The sequence below is a fragment of the Otolemur garnettii genome, unplaced genomic scaffold (assembly GCF_000181295.1).
Source record: "Otolemur garnettii isolate 467f Iridium unplaced genomic scaffold, OtoGar3 scaffold00171, whole genome shotgun sequence".
In the NCBI taxonomy this organism is placed as follows: domain Eukaryota; kingdom Metazoa; phylum Chordata; class Mammalia; order Primates; family Galagidae; genus Otolemur; species Otolemur garnettii.
The window spans coordinates 3,038,572-3,051,454 of NW_003852566.1; the positions used below are offsets into that span (position 1 = coordinate 3,038,572).

The 12,883-nt window shown below is 42.9% G+C and overlaps 1 protein-coding gene across 2 annotated transcripts in view; it reads right to left on the reverse strand.

Moving 5' to 3' along the window:
• Window positions 1–12,883, reverse strand: part of JAKMIP1 (janus kinase and microtubule interacting protein 1) — an 85,124-nt gene that overhangs the window by 62,285 nt on the left and 9,956 nt on the right. The gene's annotated exons all lie outside the window — the stretch shown is intronic.

Genomic DNA, 12,883 nt, shown 5'->3' on the forward strand with positions numbered 1-12,883 from the left:
GCTGTCACCTGAGTGCGCAGGACTGAGCAAGCTTCCCCTTCTCCCATACTCACCGTCAGCATGTGGGTTAGGAGAAGGCAGGACTGAAACTGGCCCACGTTGCAGGGAGTCGCGGATTGGCTCTTGCCACCTGCATCCCTAACTGGTTCAGGGACAGATAAGTGACCCCATCAGTGGGTCCCTGCCCAATGGGACCTAAAGAGGGTGTCCAGAAGCCTCCTGCTTCTCCTTAGGAACTAAGAGACTCTAGTCTGTGTGGTGTTAAGATGCAGGTCTGGCCCTGCAGTGGCACCTCACAGCACAGTGTGCGCCCTCGGCCTGATGCGTGGATCCTCATCAGTGCCCTGGAGTGGCAGCTGAAGCTGACCCTACAGCTTCACAGTTATAAAAGCAAACAGACTCTCATGGCATATGCTAGTTTGAGGTGGAATTTCTGTTACTTGCAACCAAAAAGAATCCTAATTGACAGAGAGTTCAAAAAAGAACAACCAACTCAATGTTGGCTATCACTTCTCTCTTACAAGCTGTTGTGAGCTACTGTCCATAGAGACACTTTCTCACTCAGGCTTTGGAAGACCGTCCAGATGGACCTTGTGCACCTACATTACACACAGAACTGAGGCCCAGCAAGCACCACGTGCCCCCCTCGGATCAGCAGCAGACCTGAGACTCAAGCTCAGCCGCCTCCCCAGGCACTCACATCCCCCCTCCCCCGTGGAACAGAGTCTAGTCACTTCTTGGCAGTCAAGTCACCAGGACCTGCATCTCAGTAAAAACTGTCGCTTAGGCAGCTGCCAACAAGTCCCCAGGTTTGTAAATAATTGGGTGAGCTCCACTGTACCACAAAGTTTGGGGGAGTCACAAGACTGAAGCATAGGCCATTACCACAACACCCATCCTCATGCTTCTCCTGCATCTGCCCTGGGGAACCCCCAAATTCATGTTGACCCAGAAAGTCACAATATGACCTTGAAAATAGGGTCTTTACATAACAAAGATGTAAATTATGATGAGGTCATTCCAGATTAGGGTGGGGCCTAAATCCACTGACTAGTGTCCTTAAAAGAAGAGGCCAAGACGCAGACACATAGGGGATAAGGCCACGCACGGGGGATAAGGCCACGCACGGGGGGTAAGGCCACACACAGGGGGTAAGGCCACACATAGGGATAAGGCCACACACGGGGGGTAAGGCCACGCATGGGAGGTAAGGCCAGGCCCGGGGATAAGGCCATGCACGGGAGATAAGGCCACGCATGGGAGGTAAGGCCACACACGGGGGTTAAGGCCACACACGGGGGATAAGGCCATGCACGGGGGATAAGGCCACGCACGGGGGGTAAGGCCACACATGGGGGGTAAGGCCACACACGGGGGTAAGGCTACGCACAAGTGAAAGCTAAGGTAAGTGAAGGATAGCCAAGGATTGTTGCCACCACCAGAGCTGGAAGAGGCCAAGAAGGACCCTCCCCTTGAGCCCTGCCAATACCTTGACTGTGGACTTCTGGCCTCCTAAACTGAGAGAATACATTCCCGTTGTTGTAAGCTCCCCAGCTCATGGTCGTCTGTTGTGTCTGCCCTGGGGAACCAGCAAGGTGCGGACTGGGACTACAGGGTACACAGCATGAGGTCTACACTTCCAGCCCCGACTGCCAAGTTCTAGCCAAAGAGAAGAAGTGCTAGAACTTTCCTTTGGAAGTTCTCTCAGAAGGAAAAGTGCTCTCAGATAAAGACTCCACACTCTTCTGCCCTCACCTGCCCACTGCCAACCTGGGACAGAGGTGTGGTGGCTGGCATTCCTGGGGATGAGGGGCCACACCCCAGAACCCCCCAAGGAATGAGCAGGAGATGTCTGTGTCCCTCCCAACTCTGTGCAGCTCCCGAGAAATTCCTGACTGCAACCTCCAGGCTCCAGAGGAGACAGAACTAAAACTTCCAACCCTAACCCCAGTCTATCTGGGGAGTCGCCAGGACAGGGGCCAGACCTAAGGAACAAGCCCAGAAGCCCGGGTGTGGCTGCTCCACGCTGAGCTTGGCTTTCTTCCTTTTCCTAGGAGGCCCCCTAATGCAGGCGTGCAGCTCCCCTCCCTTCCTTGGGAGATGCAAATCCCCTCTGCTGAGAAGGAAGGGAACAGGCAGCCCAACCTCCTCATGTCCTCACGGACGACAGATGGGCCTGAGGAGCTGCGTTTAGCTGATGAGGCACAGGGGACATGGACATCTGCTCTTTCACTCCTGCTCCTGAGTGGGCTGCCCTGAGTGAAAACCATCCGCATGCTGAGATGGCTGGCGGGGGTTACCTCTGTTCACGGAGGGGAAACAACTTCATGACATTGGATCCATCCCTGCTGCGTTTGAGACTAAGCCCCAGTCGTCTCTCATATGAATACATGGCTTGCTCCCATTTTGCTTCTTTTCAATGTAGGTTTTTCCTATGATAGAGGGTCTTACTTTACACGTCTCCTATTAGAGAAGCTAGCAGCTGCTGGGGGGCCTGAGCTCATTCAATTCTCATGACTCTGGGCAAGTAAGCGACTGCCCCATTTTACAGATGAAGAATCAAGAGGCTCAGAGACAATGAGCACCTTGCTCAGAGTCACACAGGGAACAAGTGGGGAGTCCAACTCATACCCGGCGGGGACATTATGTGACACTGCCTCCCTGGACACAACACTCGCATCCACACACACAGAGGAGAGAAAGGAGGCTGTAGAACACTCCCCAGAACTCAGTGTTAGTATCCGTTTAGACTGTCTATAAACTAGAAATTTAAACCTGACACACCTCTCATGCCCTGAAAAGTCTCCAAGTATCCTCTCCGCAGACAGGAATGACACTGCCACTCTCACTGGAAATGGGGCACTTTCCTCAGAGGAGAAGGGCTTTGTGGGGGGTGGTGCATGTATCCTGAACCTAAGCCCCCTCCTGCCACCACTCAACAAGTCTAGTCAACCTGTGCAGGGTCCCACCCCCCAGGCAGGCTCCCCCTTGCCTCCTCTCTGCTGCTCAAGCTGGGCCCTTCACATCCGGAGCGGAGACTGGCCACATGGGAGGGGTGTCAATCGTTCTAGGATCTAGGCTGGGAGCTCTCTGATGGCAGACTAGTCCCCACAGGGGATCTAGCCCAGCAGGCACCCAGTGAATATGTGCTGGATGAATGACACTCTCTATTCGTGAGTTTTAAAAACAACCATTCTGGTTTTATAAATGCATAAAATAAAATCCCAGACAATCTGTGCTGGCTCAGGGTCTAGCTCACAGCAGGTACTCTCCAAGTGGAGGGTACTAGAAAAAATACGGCCTCTCTTCCATTATTTTCTGGCAAAAAAAAAAGAAAAAAAGAAAGAAAAGAAAGACACTCACCATTTCCCAGCCACCATACGTTAATGTGAAAGGGCCACAGAGAGACCAGAAATGAGCCCCCACTCCTCCCCCAGAGCCTACAGGATGAACACACTAAGAAAACAAACGTGGCCCCAACAAAGAAACTGAAAAGAAACCTCTGAGCCCAGGAAGTCTCAGGAGGCCCAGGCAACCCAGCCTACCCTGGCCCAGCAGCCCGCCTCGCCTACTCAGGACCTGAGACCCAAGGCCTCATATCACCTGTGCCTTGATTTCTCCTGCCTTATCAAACTATTTCCTAAGAGCAGCTGGGAATACAGTTTCACCCCTTATTGTGAAACGAATACACACTCCTTATTAGAAAACGAAAAGCACAACAAAGAACAGCAGAGGAAACAAAAACCACCCCTGATCTCAGCAGCCAGAGGCGACCTCCTCCCTCACCCGCTTCCCCAGGGTGGACCCTGTTTCTCACTTTTCACCTTATACTATGTTCTCTCTCCCAAGACCCCAGGGTTTGTCATACAAGCCATCGTCCCAACTCAGGAATGCAGACAGACAAGTGGCAGAACACACACAGTACAATCGATCTATACTTGGGTGTCTGCCTCTGCGGATGTCCTGCAGTAGACTCGAGACTGGAGTCAGCACACTGAAGGGCAGAAGGGAGCAGAGAGCTGTCCTCTCTCAGAGGCACAGGCCCCTTCCAGGCAGAGGATCTAGGGCCACAAGGAACACAACAGCCCCAGTCTCTCCCCTCACGGAACCTGCAACCTAGAAGGGGGAGGCACATAAGAAACAAATGAAGAGACAGATAAAATTATCAGATAAGAATTGCTGTGCCAAGGACAGGAAAAGGTGGCTTGTGACAGTGGCTGGGAGGCTGATCTAGGTGGTGCTCAGGCGAGCCTCCCTGCAGAGGGGACACAGGTGGGGCCAGACATACTAAGATGGGGGCGAGGAGCAGAGCGCTCCTGGCCAATGACATGGAAATACCTGTGTAAAGGCCCTGAGGCAGAGAGCAAGCTGCAGACGACCCCTGTCTTGCCTTTGGACACCTGAATTATCCCTGACTTTGTTAATATCGACTAATTGGATAGGACATAGTACTATCTTGCTTCTAATTTTATGACACTTATTTTTATACGTAATAGGCATGATGTTTCTTTTTTGTGAACTGTGTATCCCCACCATTTGACTAATTATGCATTGTGTGGTTTTCTTATAGATTTGGCAAACTATTTAGAGAAGACACTGACTCTGCCACATTGTTTTCAGAATGTTTCCCAATCTGTGTCTGGGCTTTGTACCGTGCTAATTCCCTGCACGGCAGCCAGGCATCAAATACTCTGTTGGGAAAACCGGGTAGAGTTCTATTTGCCTTGGTCCATTACAACAGAATTCATTTTCAGATCTCATTGGAGATCGCCATTAGTCCATCATTTACAATTGAGTTTTTAAATCAATGGCCTGAGACAGAGTATAAAATTCCCATCAGCCTTTACCCTGTAAAATGTGAGTGTGGGTTGAGTATTCCTTACCTGGAATGCTTGGGACTAGAAGTGTCCCAGGTTTTGGAATTTTTCAGATTTTGGAATATTTGCATATATACAAGAATTATCTTGGGGATAGGATCTGAGTCTAAGCATGAAATTTATTTGTTTCATATACAACTTATATCTATAGCCCCATGTAATATTTTATGTAAAAATATTACCAAATATTTTTAATAACTCTGTATATGAAACACAGTTGTTTTATTCACTGAACCAGTAGAAAGCCCAGCAGTCATTCTCTCAACCACCACGTGGACAGTCTGTGGCTATGTGGCATCACTATCATGCCTGTTGCACAAACCATTAGCACAGTGAAAACATGTGGGCATCTTGTGCAAGGGAATCTGGGTGAGCATAGACCTTCCTCCCCTTAGAGACGCTAAATAAATGGCATTGTGTGCCTGTGTTTTGACTGCACCCTGTCACATGAGGACAGGAGTGGTATTTTCCTCTCGTGGCATCATGCTGCCACAGAAAACGTTATGGGCTTTGGAGCATTTGGATTTTGAATCTTTGGATTAAGAAGGTTCTAATACCTCCACTCCCAGGAAACTCCATAGGATAGAGACGAGCTTTGCAAATAACTGCCGCAGTGGAAAACATTAACTTTTCATCATTATTTGACAAATGGTGTCAAGTTAATCATGTTTCCACAGGAAAAACCAGACCAACACTTGCTAGGCAGGTGGAGGGAAGCAATCTGGTTGCCTTTGGTCAAGATCACTCAGCATCGGGATGTCGGGTTCCTATTTTGCTTTGACTACTTTAGGGATTGTGAAAGCTCTCTCTGTGGAACCAGAGAGAATAATTAAAATGAAATTGTGCTTTATGGCTCACTTACTTTGGTGGGACAAGTGAGTCTCTGACTTAATCACAGATAGCCTGAGTACATACTGGGAGCTCGGAGTTTGAGTATGTGGTTCCGATATACGGTCACCTATCCTCTGCAGAACATACAGTATTTCCTATCCCTTCACATTAGGGGAAGAGAGTCTTTCTATTTAAACTGTGAATTTTGTATCCAGTCAATTTTGGCATTTTAATTGGTCTAGTCCATTTACACTTAATGTAATTATTGCTATGATTTGTTTGACTCTACCATTTGCCATCTCTTTTTTTATTTGGCCCATCTGGTTTTTCTTTCTTTGACCCTTCTCTTAGTATAAACAAAAGTTTATTTTTAGTATCTCATTTTATTTCCTCTATTACCATTTTAGCTGTGCCTCTCTATGCTACTTTTTAGCCTTCAATTTATCACAGGCTCCCTGAATTAACAGTGTCATACACCACGTCAAGTAGGATGTAAGGACTTGTAAGGACTCTGCAAGCATGTCAATCCATTTCTCCCACCCACCCCTATCCTTCGTAATGTTTTACATGTTTAACTTCTGCATGTTACAAACCCCACAGTTACTGTTTTGCTTTCAAGTCAGTGTGTTTTAAGGAAAGTATCACACGTTTACTCTCATTCACCCATTTCTGATGCTCTTCATCTCCTTCCTACAGACCTACACTTCTACTGGGCATTGTTTCCCTTCACCCCAAGAACTCCTGTTAGTACTTCTGATGGTATAGGCTCAGGCGAGAAATCATCTCAGCTTCTGTTTATCTGAAAATGTCTTGGTTCCACTCTTATTTTTCTTTTTGAGACGGAGCCTCAAGCTATCCCCCTGGGTAGAGTGCCATGGCATCACAGCTCACAGCAACCTCCAACTCCTGGGCTCAAGCGAGTCTCCTGCCTCAGCCTCCCAAGTAGCTGGGACCACAGGCGCCTGCCACAGCGCCTGGCCATTTTTTGGTTGCAGCCATCATTGTTGTTTGGCAGCCCGGGCTGGGGATTCGAACCCGCCACCTTAGGTGTATGTGGCTGGCGCCTTAGCCGCTTGAGCCACAGGCGCCGAGCCCACTCTTATTTTTCAAAGAATGTTTTTGCTAAAGTTCTCGGTGGACAGATTTGGTAGTGTTCCACAACACTTCCATGTACAAGATGGTATGTGAGAGTCCCAGTTGCTCCCCATCCGTGAGTCCCAGTTGCTCCCCATCTGTGAGAGTCCCAGTTGCTCCCCATCCGTGAGTCCCAGTTGCTCCCCATCCGTGAGAGTCCCAGTTGCTCCCCATCCGTGAGTCCCAGTTGCTCCCCATCCGTGAGAGTCCCAGTTGCTCCCCATCCCTGTTGTTTCTTGGCATGATTAGCTTTCTAAATTTAGCCCTCCTAGTGGTTGTGCAGAGTTGTCTGTGTGCTTTTCTTCCCCTTAGAAACATAGGTTATTTTTTAATGTAAACACAGGATCTACCATTAAACTTTTACTAGTGCTATCTAAATATCTTGAATTTCCAATTTTTGGTTATTTTAAACATTTGGGGGTATAATTTATATATTGTAACATTCATTCATTTTTAGCAAGCTCAGCAAATTATGCAATCATCATTACAATCCATTCTGGAACATTTTTACAACCTCATATGAATTTACAGCTAATACGCATTCCCTTCCCTAGCCCAGTTAGCCACTAATCTACTTCCTGTCTCTACTTGTCTATTGGGAGCATTTCATAAAAATGAAATCAGAGAACATGAGGTCATTTGTCTAGCTTCTACCATTTGGCATAACATTTTTGAGGTTCATCCATGCTGTAGCATGTAACAATATCTCATTCCTTATTAATCAATTGCCTTGTGTTATATAGATATGCCAAATTTTATCCATTCACCAACTGATGGACATTTGGAAGGTTTCTACTTGCTGATTATGAATAACACCACAATGAACCTTCAAGTCGTTATGCAAACTTGTGCTTTTCATGTCTTTAGGGTGGATACCCATGAGTGAAATTGCTGAATCAGTAGGTAAATTTATGTTTAACTCTTTAAGAAACTGCCAAACCATTATCCAAGTGGCTACACCATATTACAATCCCACCAGCAATGTATTTCCCACTGTTCCACATCCTAGCTAACACTTGATATTGTCTCTTTTTATTATGTCATTCCAGTAGGTGTGAAATCATATCTAGTTATAATTTTAATTTGTAGTTTCCTGATGACCAATGAGGTTGAGCACCTTTTCATGTGTCTACTAGTCATTTAATTATCCTCTTTTTGAAACATGTGTTTGCCCATTTTTGAGTTATTTTTCTTATTGTTATGTAACTTTTATGATCTTCACAAATGATCTTTGTGGTATACATGTTGAAAATACTTTCTCCCACTCTGTAGCTTCCTTTGTCTCTTTTACTGGTGCCTCTTTAATATTCAATGTGCAACCCTTTCTGAATAGTATATTTATGCAAATAATATATTTGTATCCTACTTAAGAAATATTTACTGGCTCTAAGATCATGAAGATAGTTTTGTTTTCTGCTACTAATTTATTGTTTTACATTTAGGTCTAAAAGCCCACTTTGAATTAATATTTACGGATAGTGCATGTGTAAGAGTCAATGTTTCTGTTTTTTCTTGCAGATGTCCCACTATTCCAACATGGTTTATTGAAAACTCATTCTGTCTCTAGTAAACTGCAGAGTTACCTTCCCCTTAAATCAAGTGATGGAATATGTACAGGTCTATTTCTGGACTTTCCTGTTCCATTGACCTATCTACCCTTCAGCCTCACATCTTTACCACTGTAGCTTTGTAGTAAACTTTGTTATAGGTTGTAAAAGAACTTCAATTTTTTTCTTCTTCAAGATTGTGATTCCACATCCTTTATGTTTTTTATCATATTTAGAATCTGCTTATAAATGTATACAAAAAAATTCTGCTGGGATTTTAGTCATATTGTGTACTGAATCTACAGATTATGAAAGAACTTATATACAAACTAAATCTTCTAATCCATGAAAATGGTATCACTCTCCACTTATTTAGGTCTCTGATATGGTTTGGATATTTGTTCCCCTCCAAAGCTCATGTTGAAAATTTGAACCCCAATGTAATGAATGAGCTCCTGCTCAGATAGCACACATGGAGATCTGTTAAAGGAGCCCGAGCCTCTTCCCCCCTCCCTTGCTCCCTTACTCTCACCATGAGACACCTGCTCACCTTTCACCTTCCACCATGAGTAAAAGCTCCCTGAACCCCGAACCAGAAGCAGATACCAGCCCCATGTTTCCTGGGTGATCTGGAAAACCATAAGCCAAATAAACTTTTTTTATCAATTACCCAGCCTCAGGTATTTCCTTTGTAGCGATGCACAAAGGATTAAGACCATCTCCTTTATTTTCTCAGCAGTCTTGTAGTTTTCAGGGTAGATATCTTACACAACTTTCATTAGATTTATTCCTAGGTATTTCAAAACTTTTTTGTACTCTATTGTAACTGATACTTTTAAAAGCTTCTTTCCATATTTGGAGATCACTTAGGGATCTAAAAATAGACCTGCTATTTGATTCTTCAATTTCTCTACTAGGTATATATCCAAGAGATCAAAAATCACTTTGTAACAAAGATATTTGCACAAGAATGTTTATTGCAGCCCAATTAATAATTGCTAAGCCATGGAAGAAGCCCAAGTGCCCATCGACCCATGAATGGATCAATAAATTGTGGTATATGTACACCAGGGAATATTATGCAGCCTTAAAGAAAGATGGAGACTTTACCTCTTTCATGATTGCATGGCTGGAGCTGGAACATATTCCTCTTAGCAAAGTATCTCAAGAATGGAAAAAAAGTATCCAATTACCAGCCCTACTATGAAACCAATTTATAGCTTTCTTATGAAAGCTACAACCCAACTATAGCACAAGAAGAAGGGGAAAGAGGAGAGGGAAGGAAGGGGAGGGGGAAGGAAGCGTGGAGGGAGTGTAATTGGTGGGAACACAACTATGGTGCATTTTACAAGGGTACATGTTAAATTTACTAAGTGTAGAGTATAAATGTCTTAACACAATAACTAAGAAAATGCGGTGAAGGCTATGTTAACTACTTTGATGAAAATATTTCAAATTGTATATAAAACCAGCACATTGTACCCCATAATTGCATTAATGTACACAGCTATGATTTAATTTTTAAAAAGTTTCTTTCCAATTGTTCAATGCTAGTATATAGAAACTATTTTAATATATTTACTTTGTACCTAGAGATTTAGATAAATTCATTTATTAATTCTAATAGTTTGTAGGGTCTTGCTATGGTCTGAATGTGTTCCCACAAAATTCATTATGTTGAAACTTAATCACTAATGTGATAGCATTAAGAGGTAGTGACTTTAACAGGTAATTAAGTCAGGAGTAAAGAGGCCTTACGAATGGGATTAATGGCCTCATAAAAGAGGTATGAGGGAGCTGCCTGCTTCTCTGCTGTCCTTCTGTCCTTTCCACAATGTGACAACACAACATTCCAGGCACCATCTTAGAAGCAGAGACAAGGCCCTCAACAGACACTGAACTTACCAGCACCTTGATCTTGGAGTTCTCAGCCTCTAGAATTGTGAGAAATAATTTTCTATTACTTCTAAATTACCTAATCTGTGGTACTTTGCCATATAAGCAGGAATAAACTAAGATAAATATCTTGGATTTTTTATATCACAATCATAGCATCTGCAAATAATGAGTTTTCCTTTTTTTCTAATCTTTAACTTTTCTTTTATTGTCGTTTGTATGTGATGTTCTAGCTAGTGCACTGTTGAATAGAAATGGTGTTAGTGCACATCTTATTTTGGGCTTGAATTTGGGTGGGAAATGACCAATAGTGCATCATTATGTACATTGTTAGTTATAGGTTGTATTTTATTTTTAGGAGACAGGGTCTCACTCTGCCACCCAAGCTGGAGTACAATGGTGCCAGCATAGCTCATTGCAGCCTCAAAATCCTGGGCTCAAGCAATCCTTCTGCCTCGGTCTCCCAAGTAGTTAGGACCACAAGCATATGCCACCATGCCTTCCTTTTAAAATTTTTTGTAGAGATAGTGTGTCAATATGTTGCCCAGGATGGTATCAAACTCCTGGGCTCAAGTGATCCTTCCATGTTGGCCTCCCAAAGTGCTAGGAGTATGAGCCAGAGCCACCATGCCCAGCTAGAAATAGGTTTTTGAAAGAAACACTTATGGAATTTGGGGAATTCCATTCTACTCCCAGTTTGCTGAGAATTTTTGTTATAAAATCAAATTTTATCAAATGCTTTTTCTGCACCCATTAAGATGACCATATGAGTTTTTCCTCCTATATTATATTACTATGTTGAATTATTAATATAGTCACTGATTTTAGAATATTAAGCCAAATTATATTCCTAGAATATACCCAACTTTGGCATGACTTATTAGTCTTTCTGTATACTGCTAGATTTGATTGTTAATATCTTACTAGTATTCTTATATCTGTTTATAAGAGATTATACAAAATTTTTCTTTTCTTGTAATATCATTGGTTTTGGAATCAGAGTTATGCTGGTTTCATAATGTTTCTGTTTCTCTATTTTCTGGAAGAATTTGGCTAGAATTAGTTTTATTTCTTCCTTAAATACTTGAATGAATTTACCTGTGAAGCTATCTAGCTTTAAGCTTTTCATTATAGGACAATTATTATTATTATTTATTTCAGATTAATATGAGGCTACAAATGTTTAGGTTCCATTGTTTGTATTCGTTAGGTAAAGTTCAAGTTGTAGTTCAGCTCTTCACCAGGGGGTGTGCTGAATACCCTTATGTTGTGCCCATTAAGTGAGAGCTTACCAATTTCCCTTACTTCTCCCCTCTCCCTTTTCCCTCCTCCTTTCTCCCCCTATAACCCCAAAGAGAATAACCCACATCACAAAGTCCCAAAGCTGCAAATTCTGACTTGGATGTGGAGAGAAGGGAACACTTTCATACTGCTGGTAGAATTGCAAACTAATAGAGCCTTTATGGAAAGAAGTATGGAGAATCCTCAAAGAAAAAGGTAAAAATAAACCTTCCATTTGATCCCACAATCCTATAAAGGGTCTCTACACAAGGAAAATTATTAATTACATATGTAAATTCTTTAACAGCTATAAGACTACTTATTTTTTCTGTTTCTTTTAGTGTCAGTCTGATAAATTGTGCTTACTCAAGAAATGTGCTCCTTTCATCTAGGTTTCAAGTTTCTTGATATATGCTGTTCATAATGTTTTTAATGCTAATAGGAGCTATGGTATTTCTCATTTTGCACCTTTTATACTGGTAACTTACAGTCTCTTTTTTGTTTTATTAGTATTACTAGGGATTTATCAATTGTAATTATCTTTTGAATTTCCTCAATTCCTCAATTGATTTTATTTCAATCTTTCTTGCTCTTTTATATTTCCTTCCTTCTACTTCCTTGGAGTTTAATTTGCTGTTCTCTTTCTTTCTTCTTGAGGTGGAAGCTCAGGTGTTTCATATTTAGCATTTCTTTTTGTCTAAAATATATTTTGCTCTAAGGGCTAATCACAACCCATACATTTTGAAATATGGTCTATTTTGGTAAAAGTACAGGATTCTGCAGTTGCTGTCAGTTTAGTTCAAGTTCTGTGTTGTTTAAGTCTCACTTCTGCCTGCATGTTCTATCGCATGCTGATAGAAGTGTGTTCATCTACAACTATAATTGTGAATTTGCCTATTTCTCCTTTTAGTTTTGATAATTTTACATGTTTTGAAGTTTTGTTATTAAGTGTATTCCTGCTAAATTGACCCCTTTGTTATTAAGAATTGTCTCTATGTGTCTTTAATATCACCTCTTTCCTCAAAGTGTGCAACATGAATATAGCTAGACAAGCTTTGCTTTTCGCGTGCGTATAGTGTATCTTTCCCCATCCTCTTATATGCTCAATCTAACCTTGTCCTCATAAGTAAGATGTCTTATAAATACTGCTGGTTTGTTCTTTGATCCAGTCTATGAATCTTAGTTTACTTAACTTTTCAGCCACCTATGCCATACAGGTTCAAGGTGTGACAGATGCCTTGAGGGGCACACTGGCTGTCGTGTGTGTTACAGCCCGCACACCGGCTGTCGTGTGTGTTACAGCCCGCACACCGGCTG